We start from the raw sequence: 12,920 nt of genomic DNA on the forward strand, positions 1-12,920 counted from the left end.
GCTTTTAGCAATTAGCATCTGGTACCATGTCTGCCTGTGTGCCACCAACTCCCCACCATACTGAGCATGCACTAACCCTCTGAAGCTGTAAGCAGTCTCCCAATTAAATGCTGCCTTCTGTAAGCTGCCCTGGTCATGGTGTGTCTTCCCAGCAGCAGAACAGCAACTGGGACACCAACATAGGCTTGGTTAGTTGGCCTGCTCAGTGGTTACTGAATCTGATACTTAGACTTTGGTATTGTTGATAGGAGTTCAGATATCATTTGTGATGAAGGCAGGAACGTTTGATCATCACAACAGGTGATGATTGGACATAAACAAGCATAATGTTTATCTCTTTGATCTCTTTTAATCAAAATTAAAAGAAATGGCTGGGGAGAGAGAGCTAAGTCATTAAGGTGATTGCTATGTAAACATGGTGTCTTAGTTAGTTTTCTGTCACTATGAAGAGGCACCATGACAGAGGCAACTTGTTGGTGTCACAGTTCCAGAAGAATCCGTGATCACCATGGTGGGGAGAATGTGTCCGACAGGCAGGCATGGCGCGGCATCCATATGTAAGTGTGTGTTTGTCTGTGTGCTCGTGTGCAAGTGGGTGCACGTGTGAGAGTGTATGTGCAAATGTGCGTGTATGTGTGTGTGCATGTGTCCAGTTGTGGCACTGGAAAGGCAGACTAGGGGAATTGAGCCATTCTCAGTGTTCTGTCAGGTAGAAGCAGGGAGTTTGTATTATGTCCCAGAGAGTCAGGCTCTCAGAGCAGTGGGCACAAATGTCCTGGTATAATAAACCAGAGAAATCCACAGCACAGGTTGAATATTTTTTAACTGAAGTCATTGGGACACAATTGTTTCAGTTTTTTTCAGATTTGAAACACACACACAGAGAGAGCGAGAGCGAGAGCGAGAGCGAGAGAGAGAGAGAGAGAGAGAGAGAGAGAGAGAGAGCGCCAGCCCCGTATCTTTGGAATGCTTTGGGATGGGATTCAGTTTACTCATGTCTCAGGTATTCCATCAGACTGTGAGTGCAGTCTGAAGATGATCTTACATAGTATTTCCAGTGTGTCTGTGTTTTGACTGTCACACAAGACCAGATGGGAGACTTTTTTTCCCCACTTGTTGACATGTTAGAAGTCAAAAAGCTTGGACTTGGGAGCATATTTGGATCTTGAATTTTTGGATTACGATGTTCAACTTGTATTTAAAAATCCAGATCTGGCTGATTGCTTCCTTGATACATGTGAATGTGGGTCTTTCAGGGCCGGGCTGTAGCTTGCTTGCCCTGAGAGCAGGTCACAAAACCAGAACAGCACTGAGTGCTTATTCTGAACATCATTTAATTGCACTCACACTGAGGGTGTGCTATAGATATGATATAATATAGATATAATGCTATATTTATAAAGCCCTTCTAAAATCTAGATTGTTCTGAATTCAGAAGCCCATGTTGTACATGTGGATGAGGGGCTGTGATCCACCATTTGTGCCATGCTTTGATATGAAGCAAAATTAAATATTGAGTCTAATTTCTTTCTTTCTTTCTTTCTTTCTTTCTTTCTTTCTTTCTTTCTTTCTTTCTTTCTTTTTTTTTTTTTGACTTTTTGAGAGAGGGTTCCATGATGTGGCCCAGGCTGATGCCAAATCCATCCTTCCCTGCTTCAGCTTCTTGATTGCTGGGATTTTAGCCATACATCAAAGCACTTGGTTTAACTGCTCTCAATTTTAACAACCCTCTAGTAGGTTTCCAAAGTTGAGAAATGACACATTATAACTAGACCCGATTTCATGATTTTGAAATGTGTGTTGTGCACACGGTGTTACTCAGGGATGCAGGATTGATGTGCATTTATAGCATTAAAGCTTTAAAATGATTATAGTTTGGTGATTGATGAAAACTTCTTGGATGTTGGTTTGGCCATAGCTAATAAACATAAATTCATATCAAATAACCCTCTATTAGGTACATATCTTTCCGAATTCTCATATAGGTACCTGTGTTGTTTATGATAGTTTTGTCTTAAGCAACACTTTAAAAATAACTCAGTTATTTTGAAACTACTTTTTAAACATAAAGTTAAATGAAATATGCTGTATTGACATAGTGGAATACTATACAGTGGTAAAGAGGCATACACTAGAATTGTAGGCAAACAACTTAAACCTCAACCAAGGTACAGATAGGAAGTTATGTATATTGAATATATGAGAGAGAATATATATGCCTGTGTGTGTTTATGTGGGCATATGTATATGCATATTCATGTAGATATAGGTACAAATATGTGTGTGCATGCATGTGTGTATGTGGGCACGTAGAGGGCAGAGGTCAACCTTGGGTGTCATTTCTCAGGAGTCATCTACTTTGAGTCTTGTGTCAAGGTCTTCCGTTGGGTCCCAGGGCTCACCAATTATGCTAAGCTGTCTGGGCAGTGAGCTGGAATCTGTTTGTCTCTGTCTCTCTAGTGCTGGGATTACAAGTATTTGCCACTGCATCTATCTTTTTTTATGTGGGTGCTGGGGATTGAATTCAGGTCCTCTTGCTCATGGGGTAGCACTTTATTGATTGAGCCATCTCTTCAGCTCCCAAATTGAACATTTATTTATTTGTACTGAGGACTGAACCCAGAGCCTTGTATATGCTCAGTAAGTGCTTTCTCACTGTGCTTTGTCCCAGCCTACAGTTTTTGAGACATACAAAATGATACTGAACATTGTCGATGCTCTTACAAATCTCTAGTAGACTTTTTAAAAAGCACACCAGTGCCTTCTCCCTCAGGGAAACAAGTTGAACACCTGTACACACACACACACACACACACACACACACACACACACACACCCATTGTGCATGGTGTGCTTTTACCCCATTCTTCTGTCTCAGCTAATGTATAGAATTTTCTTGTTCTTGTCAGTTAAAATTCAGTAGTGATTGCTTTGCTGGGTGACTCTTCCCTTCTACCATGGTCAGAACTCAAATAGCTATGGCTGGTGGCAGCTGGTAAATCAGGACTCTGGTGACTCTCCAGGACTGCATATCTATCTGCCCCACACTTATTTCTGTAGCCATACTAGGGCCATGTTTTCCTTAGAGGGCCTCACTGTCATCCAGCATCCTGGCGTGTTAAGAGTATGCCTCAGCTGTGACCCATCAGACCATAGGTCCTCTTACCGCCACCACTCTCATTGACAACCAAGTGCTAAGTGTTTGCCATTTTTGTTAATGTGCCATTCAAGACTCCACAGGCCCATTTCAGCCTTCCATGTTTAATCTATTGATTCTGTCTGCTAAACCTCATGTGTAAAGGTGAGAACGGAACAGTAGCCATCTTGGTTGTACATCAAAAATGTTCTTAGATTGCCATTATGGTTCATTCCGTCTCTGTATCCTAAAGGGCTTGTCTGTCTGTCTCTTGTCAGAATAATCTAGTGCACAGCCTGTATTTGGTTGGCAGTGTAGATGAACAGTGGTTTCTGGTATAACCCAGTATATGCAAGGCTGGTTGACCCATGCGCTGTTTAGAGCAGTGGTTCTCGACCTGTGGGTCATGGCCCCTTTGAGTCTAGCAGATCTTTTCTCGGATTGTGTAAGACCTTTCTGCAGATCACACATTTACATTATGATTCATAACACTAGCAAAATTACAGTTATGAAATAGTAACAAAATCAATTTTATGGTTGGGGCTCACCACAATATGAGGGACTATATTAAAGGGCCATAACATTAGGGTGGTTGAGAACCACTGAGTTAGGGGAATGTCCATAGATCTTGGGGGGTTCTGAGGCAGGACGGGACACTGAAAAACGTTTTCTAAGGCTTCCTTCATGAAGTAGAAGAGGGACAGGGGCCGGCTCAGTGGTAGAGCAGGTGTTTTGTCTGTGTGAGGCTGTCTGTACCCAGTACTCAGCAAGAGAAACAGCAAACCCAAATAATGTAGGAGAAATTTCAAGTTACCCTTGAGGGAAAAATGTAGTTGGGTTGTGTTAGGATTTGATACCATGGCAGGTAGAGAAGAACAATCTAGTGTTTGAGACATATAACAAAGAGTTCTGGGAAGGGAAGAGGTAAGGATTGAAGGTTACACTGGGACTGACAAGGATGTTGGCTTAAGATTTTATACGTAGTAGGAGAATGGGGTTAAGGGAGTCACAGAAAGCTGAAGATCCTCTGTAAGAGTCAGTGAAGAGGAAGGGACAGAAGACTCTCAGCTAAGGTTTGTGGATGTAGCTCAGTGGCAGAACACTTGCCTTGTACACACAAGATCCTAGTCTCAATTCGTAGCTATTCAAAAGCCAAGCCAAGTACAACACTTATAAACCATCCCTGGCTTTTTTTCCATCAGAGGAAGTTTCCTTGAATGTCCATCTACTATCTGCCAAGCACAATGGTAATTGTTAATAGCAGAGAGGATGATAGTAAGGTAACCATGGTCTTGGTTTTATATTGTGCATCATTTCTTCCCTAGTAGAGTGTGACATCACACTTGATGATAGGGCCATGCTGACTCTCCAGTCTCTACACCTAGCATTGTCCTTTCAGTATGGCTGGTGTTCAAAATATGCTCAGACTTGGAGACTTGGAAAGATGTCTTAGTTATGGTTTCATTGCTGTGAAGAGACACCATGACCACAGCAACTCTCATAAAGGACAACATTTAATTCAGGCTTGCTTCCAGGTTCAGAGGTTCAGTCCATTATCATTATGGCAGGAGGCATAGCAGCATCTAAGCATGCATGGCACTGGAGGAGAGTTCTACTTTTTGTTCTGAATGTGGCCAGGAGAAGACTGACTTCCAGGAAGCTAGGTGGAAGATTTCATTGCCCACCCCCACAGTGACACACTTCCTTCAACAAGGCCACACCTCTTAATAGTGACACTTTCTGGGTCAAGCAAATTCAAACCACCACCACAGAGGACTAGGGTGGGTCTAGCAATGCCTAATCAAGGGTGTAGTTCTTTTTTTTTTTTTTTTTTTTTTTTTGGTTTTTCGAGATAGGGTTTCTCTGTGTAGACCAGGCTGGCCTCGAACTCAGAAATCCGCCTGCCTCTGCCTCCCAAGTGCTGGGATTAAAGGCGTGTGCCACCACCGCCCAGCGGTGTAGTTCTTTCTGTATTACAGTGATGATCAAGGGGTGTGTTGTTATTGCAGAGCATGGTTGGGTGTGTTTGCATTTGTGTTTGGGGGGGGGAGTGCACATGCACCCCTCCCATTTCTTACCTTTTTTCATTCTTTCTCAGGAAAGGTCTGGCCGTGTACCTCAGGGGGGACCTCAAACTTGAGATCCTCCTGCCTCAGCTTTCCAGTGATGAGGTCCCATTTTGCAAATGCCTGGCTTCAACACATTTTTTTCTGTCTAAGGGTTCCAGTGTTTTGTTAAGTGGGTCACTTATGCTGTAGTGGGACTCTGTTGTAGCAGAGGTTGAAAAAGAAAAGACAGAAAAAAAATGGTTTCGGTATCAACAGCTGACCCCCCCAAAGGGGAAGGAAGTCAGGCAGATTATGCCACCTCTAAACTGTTATACCCCAGGTTGGATTTTGTTACCATTATTTGTTACCTTTAACTCACTTTTTTTTCCCTCTTCTTCCTAGAGATGAGTACTTAATATAAGCATATTAGGGAGGTAATAAAGACTTTAGCTAAAGAAATACAATGAGCACTTCTGTCTGGCTCAAGCCACTTGAGACATGTAGAGAATTAGCTTCATTGACAATTGTCTGAAAGACAAATTAAGCAGTCACGAGTGAATAGTTTTTAATCCCAAATCCATAGTTACTGAAAGGTAGTCTTAGAAATGGCCCCTGCAGTGATTTTTTTTTTTTTTTTTTTTTTTTTTTAAGAACAAAACTGAGCTTTTAAACGGCTCTCTGGAAAAGTGTCCCTCACTTTTGGGTGGTTGGAGTACCTTCACGGGAGTGAGGTAGTGGGAATAGGCGGCTGTTCCGTTTGCAGTACATTTCTGGATAGGTGTCTCTGTAATAGGTAAGGTAGGGACGTCATAACTATTGCAGAATCCCACCTTCTGTGAAATCTGGCTTTTATTGGGAAATCTGACTATTAGCATGCCTCACTGAAGTCTGACATCATGCATAAGATGTAAAAGAGGTCGGCCTGCAAGAAGGCCTGTAGTCCAGGTGTGGTGTTGGCCTCCAGCGACTGGGGAAGTCACAGCGTACCACTGGCGGGTGCAGGCTCCCTGTCTAGTCTGATTGTCTGGGCACTTCCTCAATAGTTGATGTGTCATTTGTTCCAAAGCAGCTTGCTTTGGAAGGCTTCTTTTCTTATCTTTAAAGATTTATTTATTTTATGTATGTGCGTACGCTGTAGCTGTCTACAGACACACCAAAAGAGGATATTGGTTGTGAGCCACTATGTGGTTGCTTAGAATTGAACTCAGGACTTCTGGAAGAGCAGTCAGTGTTCTTAACCGCTGAGCCATCCTTTCAGCACCAGAAGACTTTTTTCTTGTTGTCTTTTTGTTTGTGTTTGTGAAAAAGAGACACATATATGGCCCAAGTGTGCCTGGAACACCTATGTAATCCAGGCTGGCCTTGAACTTGGTATCTTCCTGTTCTGCCATTTGAGTCCTAGGATTATAGGTGTGCATACCTCTACCTTCCGAGGGCCCAGTGTAGGAAGATCTCTTAATTGTCATAAACTAGGAGGAAGCAATTAGACGAGGGATTGATTATAGGTACAACAAGGGAGAGCTCACTGAGTCCCGAAATACCACGAGCAGTTGTAGAGACCTGCAAATGACACAGCTGGTTACGAACTTGTCCTGAGTGGTGTTAAGTGTCTTATGGATAAAATCTGTGGATTCTTTTTTTTTTTTTTTTTTGGAGAGTCGTAATAAAAATGACTGAGGACAAATGGTAGCAAAGTCAAAAGATACTGACTTTGTTCCAGAGGACACTTAGGGATGTATGTTCAGTGTCCTGCTATGATCATGTGTAATTAAAAAGAGAGGGAAGGGAGGTGGGTGTAAGAGCCCAGCCGCTCAGACAGGGCCTCTCCAGTGCTTTCCAGATATAGGGCCTTTCTCATGCTCTTCCATTACTTGGCTTCGTCTTCCACACTAGACTGATTTCTGCCCAGATGACATTTCTCGGAGAGGCTTTCCCTCATCTTTCTAGACTGTTCTCAGGTGAGGGATTGCCCAGATCAGATTGGCCTTTGGTTATGCCTAAGGGGCATTATCTTGCTGGTTAGTGGATGTAGAAGGGCTTAGTCTTTGTGGGCAGCACCATTTCCTAGGCAGGAAGTCCTGGGTTATACAAAAAACTAACCAGTGAGCCACCAAGCAGGGTGTAGCCATGGTTTCTGCTTGAGTTCTGGTCCTGACTTCCCTCAGCTGTAACTCGTAGCTGAAACAAACCCCTCTTTTCCCTAAGTTCCTTTTGATCAGAGTTATTTTTATTATTGCTTTTTTTTTTTTTTAATAATCACAGCAATAGAAATCGAACTGAAATTCTCAAAAGTTAACATGAGGATGGCGACCTTCTGGGCTTTGGGTTAGAAAAGGGAGCAGAGCTGCTAGTGTCTGGTTTGTAAACTACCACTTAATTATTTTTTCAGTATGCTTCTCTAATCTCAGTTAAACCCTGCACCTGCAGCCCAAATGTCCGATTGTTTTTCTAATAAAAACCTCTAAGAAATATGGAAAGGCACTCTTGCTTATCTGCATGATCTGTCTGACAAGAAAATAGGAATTGTCAAGTCCTGAAGGAGTAGTGATCTCTGGCATGTGGCAGGAAAGTTGGGGATGGGAGGACACTGATGTCCTGCTTGATTAAACCAGTGCTTCACCCTTCAAGGCTCGTACAAATATTAATTTGGCTTAAATAGAAATGTAATCCACTCCAGCCACTTTCCCTTTAATTTATACAATCCTTCATTCCCAGGAAATTAAAAATAAAACTAGACACATTTCAGATATTTTTTCTTAATTCTTAGTATTTTTAATCATACTCACCTGATGTGATGAATTTTCATGTGGTGTTTTAAAAACAATCTTTTATTCTGTCTGTCTGTCTGTCTGTCTTGATAACAAGGCAAGTGTGGCAGTTTCTGTTTCTCAGCTGGTGATTTGCTCTCAATGTGGCAGAATGTGAAGGGTTAACTTAGAGATCATAGATTTGAACTTATTTCATGGAATGCAGTAAGGTCAGTCTTATTTGCACTCTGAAGCACCACATACTAATTGGGGACCAGGCCAAATCTTATCTGGACTCCACTTCTAGGTGCACCTGAGATCCTGTTCTGGTCTTTTCTTGCCCATAGAGGGAGTCCAGAGAATTAGTTCCCACGGAAACAGCAAAGACCACACAGTTAAACAGTGTGTATAGTCTTTCTCTTGAAAACATGACTGCCATCCAGGGCATGGTGGTGCATGCCTTTAATCCCAGCAGTTGGGAGGGAGAGACAGACTCTGAGTTCAAGGCCAGCCTGATCTCTAGAGTGAATTACAGGACAGCCAGGGCCAGGTCTACACAGAGGAACCCTGTCTTGAACAACAACAACAACAACAACAACAACAACAACAACAACAACAACAACAACAGAGGAACCCTGTCTTGAACAGCAACAGCAACAACAACAACAACAACAACAACAGCAACAACAACAACAACATCAACAACAATGAAAAAGAAAACACAACTTCTAGTTCTGTTTCCCATGGCCATGAGCAGTTGTTCTTTTATATCCAAAGTTCCACAAAAGTATGCCAGAGCCATCTCTGTCTTCTCAGCGCAACCTCTAATTACTTCTCAGCTCCGCATACTGGCCTTTGCCCATTTTCACAGACTCTCCTGAGTACCATAACATTTTCCCTGGTCAGTGCCCACACCCAGCAGGCTCTAGTGGCCCTGCCTGCAGCTGCCTGTCCATCTGCTGTTTTGTTTCCCATTTCGTAGCCTCTACTAACCACACTGACTTTCTTCTCACGTAATTACCATGTTACCTGCTGTTTGACACCACAATGCTGCTTCCTCCTCTGGAATGTTCCTTCTACCCCCTAATTCTCTTTGTTCCACTCATCCTTCACTCTCAGCCTGCATCACTACCCTAGGAGACCCCCTCTAACCTGCTGACAAGGTCTAGCCTGCTCTTAAAAACATCTCACAAATTGTCTGAGTTCGGCTGTAACACTTACCGTGGGACTGATCACTGCGTGCTTTTCCTACTGTGTTGTGAGCTGTACAGAAGTAAGGGCCTTTTCCATTTTGCTTCATATTGCATTTCTAGGACTAAGCATAGTGCCTGGCAGGCCAAGCACTATGAGAGAGCTTCAGTGACTAAAATAATCAGTGGGTTTTGTGGCAAGAATCAGCTGTTCCCCATGGTGACAAGAGGGGGCAGCAGAGAGCCGTCAGAGTAGAAGCGCCTGTGAGGTTAGCAAAATAGGATTTGTCAGGCTGTTTAATTAGGAACAGAGGAGGGGAGGGAGAAATGTCAATTTGGAGACCGAGAAGCCAGAGAACAATTTGTTCAGAAGAAAAACGGGGTGAGAGTGAGAAGCTTCTAGCAGGAGTTAGAGAGAGGAGGCTGGTGAGGTTTTTGAGTATGTCTTAGCCTCTGGCTGGGTATCCTCATTCACAGCAGTCCTTCTCAGGGCTGGAAAAAACCCTGCCCCAGTCAGTACATGGGGAAGCCATGCTGCAGACAGGCTCGTCCGTGAGGACGGAGACCACTTTGTTCTGGCCAGCAGCTTCTGTCCTTTGGGAGCTCACAGCACCTAGAGAGTGGCAGTTCTGTCCCTCCACGGGATTTGGGACTCACAGGTTGGACCTTGAGACACGAGGAAGAAGGGAAAGGGTAGGAAGAAACATTTCCAAAGTTCTCTGTGTTATAGACACAACACAGTCTGGTAAGATCACCCTTTAACCCATTTGAAAGATGAATGCATTCTGCTCTGCAGGTGACAGTCATAAGTGTCAATCATCCATGCGGCTAATCTGAATTTTAACCTTAGCCTCTTGGTTTACGAATCTGTGTCTTTATAATATGTTCAGAAGATGTGGAGATTTCCCTCACAGTTTTCTAACTTCTCCCGTGTAAGGAGAAGTGTGTGCTCTCTTCATTTCTATGTTAAACGAGGACCAACATTTTTATGAGAAAGGTGGAGAATTCAGCTTGGTGTGCTTGAAGGCTCTGGATTCCACCCCCCAGCACCACACAGAGAAAAGCTACACTGGAAACTGTTACCCTAATTATGTGTGTGTTGGTTTCTTTGAAGTGATACTGCATTTTAGGTTGATGCTCACGTTCTGCATGGCTGGTCTCTAAAAGGAAATCTGTCAGGACTGTTCTTTTGATTTTATATGGGAACAAACAAACATTTTGGGAGGATTTCTTGGTTAGAGTGGATGCCAGTGTAGAGAAGGGAGTTATTACCAGCTCATAGCTCAGGAACCAGCTTTAGAATTATTCGGAATTTCTCTGAGGTCCTCTAAAGAGTCCCCTCAGGAGAGCTCGCTCTTATTCGCCCCCCATACCCCCACTACCTCCATTGCCTCCACTGTCTCCACATCTCCCTGGTCTCCATGTATGCACTGTGACTACCACACCCATTGCTTCCACTGTATCCACTTCCCCCCACTGCGTCCCCTGCACTCACTACTCCCACTGCCTGCACTCTAGGCGTTGACTTGTTATGCCTGAGCACCCCAGCTCAGGTCCTTCCCTGACTTCATGGTCCGCAGAGCCAGTGTGGCTAGCAGGTCTGTGGCCTAGGGTGGAAGAGCATCATCTCCAGTGATGGGAAGCCAGCAGAGGAGAGTGCAGTGCATGGCACTGTCTCTGTTTCCTAGCAGCTGAGAACTGAGCACGAGCCAGTGTTCTGGCAGGGAGAGATGTGCATCTTTATCAAGTACTAAATAATGCTGAGGAAGAAGACATAGTCTCATTTCACAGATGCGAGTGGTAAAAAAAGTTGTTAACATCGTATTTGTCCTTCTTTGCACCAGCGTGGCCTGTTATTATTTACTCTCTCCGTCTTCACCTGCAGGAACGATTTGCCTGTGACCCCTTCCATTATCACCCGCATGGATAGTATCTGTGTTGCCTTGTTTTTATTAGGTAGATTTGGTCAAGCAGTTGCTAATGGTGACAGTACAGCTGCTCTTCAGACGCCTGCAATGTCAGTATAGTCGTGGAAGTGGCTGCTGCCACGGGCACTTATGGCTCTCTGTGCGCATGCCCCGTGTCATGTTTCTGTCCCATTCTGCTTTTAGTTCAGAAAGCACCTGCAGATTCACAAGGACCTGAGAACAGTGAAAGGGCTCTGCTCTCCAACTATGCTTGGGACTTAGAACACATTTCTCTCTCAGTTGACCATTAACTGGTTTTCAGGATGCTTTAGTGAAACCTTTTGGAAAAGACCACAATAAAGACTTACTGTCAAAGAAATTGTTCTAGCCAAATTCTGGGACCAAGAATTAGGAGATGGAGCACATGAAGATGATGGAGGATTTGTTAAGTAAACTTCATGTACAAATTCCAGGGTGTTTTCCCAGGAGGCGACACTAGAGGGCAGCATGTACAGTAAAAGCTAGTCATAGGGCAGACTATGATTTCTACCAGTTATGTTTGAAAATGTTCATGTATCACTCTTTAACGCTTCACTTTATTACACAAAGGAATAAAAAGTGTCAGTGTTATACACTAGCAGAAGTATTTAAGGATGAAGAATTTTTATACTTTTAGCTAGTTAATATTTAGATTTAATGTTCAAAGTCAAACTTTATCTTTTTTTAAATAAAACAAAATAAAAAAAAAATGTTCCTATTGTAGTGGTCCTTGCCCATCCCAGAACTCAGAAGGCTGAAGCATCAGGATTGTGATGCAAGAATAATTCAAGGCAATGTAGGAAGGAAGGCTCTGTCTCTGGAACAATAAAAATAAAAATTGTAGTTCTTTCCTTCCATAACTACTTATCCCAAAGCTGTCCTCTGGAATTTATGTTTGTGTGTTTTCTTTCTCTCACCTTTCTCTCCTTGGTTTTTAGACAAGATCTCATGTACCCAGGCTACCTCAAATTCTCTATATGGCTGAGGATGGACTTGAATTTGAGATTCTCCTCCCTCTCCCAAATGCTGAGATTGCAGTTGTGTGGCACCATCCATCATTGCTATCCAAACCCCTCCCTCCTCTTTAGATGGGAGTGTGACCTAAGAGCTTAATTAGGGTTGGTTATACACTCCTAAGTGAGAGGTTCTTTATAGGAGCCTGGCCACCTTACCAGGGACTGCATTACAGGAGAAAATGTCTTCCTTTCCCTCTGCAATTTTCAACTGCCAGTGCTCTTCAGGGAGGTTTGGCACCTTAGGAACCCCTTCACCTGGGCTACTGCCTAAAAGTACTTGGGGAAGCCTTGGGCCCTTTTGTTCTCTTCCCTGTCCATGGCAGGATGTCATTTTTAAAAAGTTACTACATTTACCTACTCAGACATCTTACTTGCCATGACAGATGTAGATGGGCTCAATATTGTCCAGGTCTTCTGCTGGTAAACTCAGCTGCTGTGAGTTTAATAGTGCAGTGACCATGTGATGCCATTAATCACAACCCTTCAGAGTCGAGCACCTACATTCTTTCTGCCTCCTCTTGCTTGGTATTCCCCAAGATGTGGAAGGACATCTCATTTAGGGCTGAGCGTTCAACCATTACTTATCCTCATTTCTTTCTGCAGAAGAAACTTCCTCGAATGAAGCCGACAATAGCAGTAATCTATGGATGTAAATGTTAATATTTAAGGCACACATCATGATCGCTTAGATTAAACAATAGCCATGGCTTTCCTACTAGTACATATAGCTAGCCCTCCCAGCATGGGCTTTCCAACAGGTTTTATAGGACCAGATGTGTGAGCTTCCTCTTGAGGAGGGAATCTGAAAGCATTTGGTTACCCCCATAAGTTATTTGC

General features: G+C 43.3%; 1 protein-coding gene across 5 annotated transcripts in view; it reads left to right on the forward strand.

Annotated features, from left to right (window-relative positions):
• The window catches only part of Pofut3 (protein O-fucosyltransferase 3), a 72,932-nt gene that overhangs the window by 15,101 nt on the left and 44,911 nt on the right, over nucleotides 1-12,920 (forward strand). The gene's annotated exons all lie outside the window — the stretch shown is intronic.

Source organism: Arvicanthis niloticus, chromosome 16 (assembly GCF_011762505.2).
Source record: "Arvicanthis niloticus isolate mArvNil1 chromosome 16, mArvNil1.pat.X, whole genome shotgun sequence".
Classification (NCBI taxonomy): domain Eukaryota; kingdom Metazoa; phylum Chordata; class Mammalia; order Rodentia; family Muridae; genus Arvicanthis; species Arvicanthis niloticus.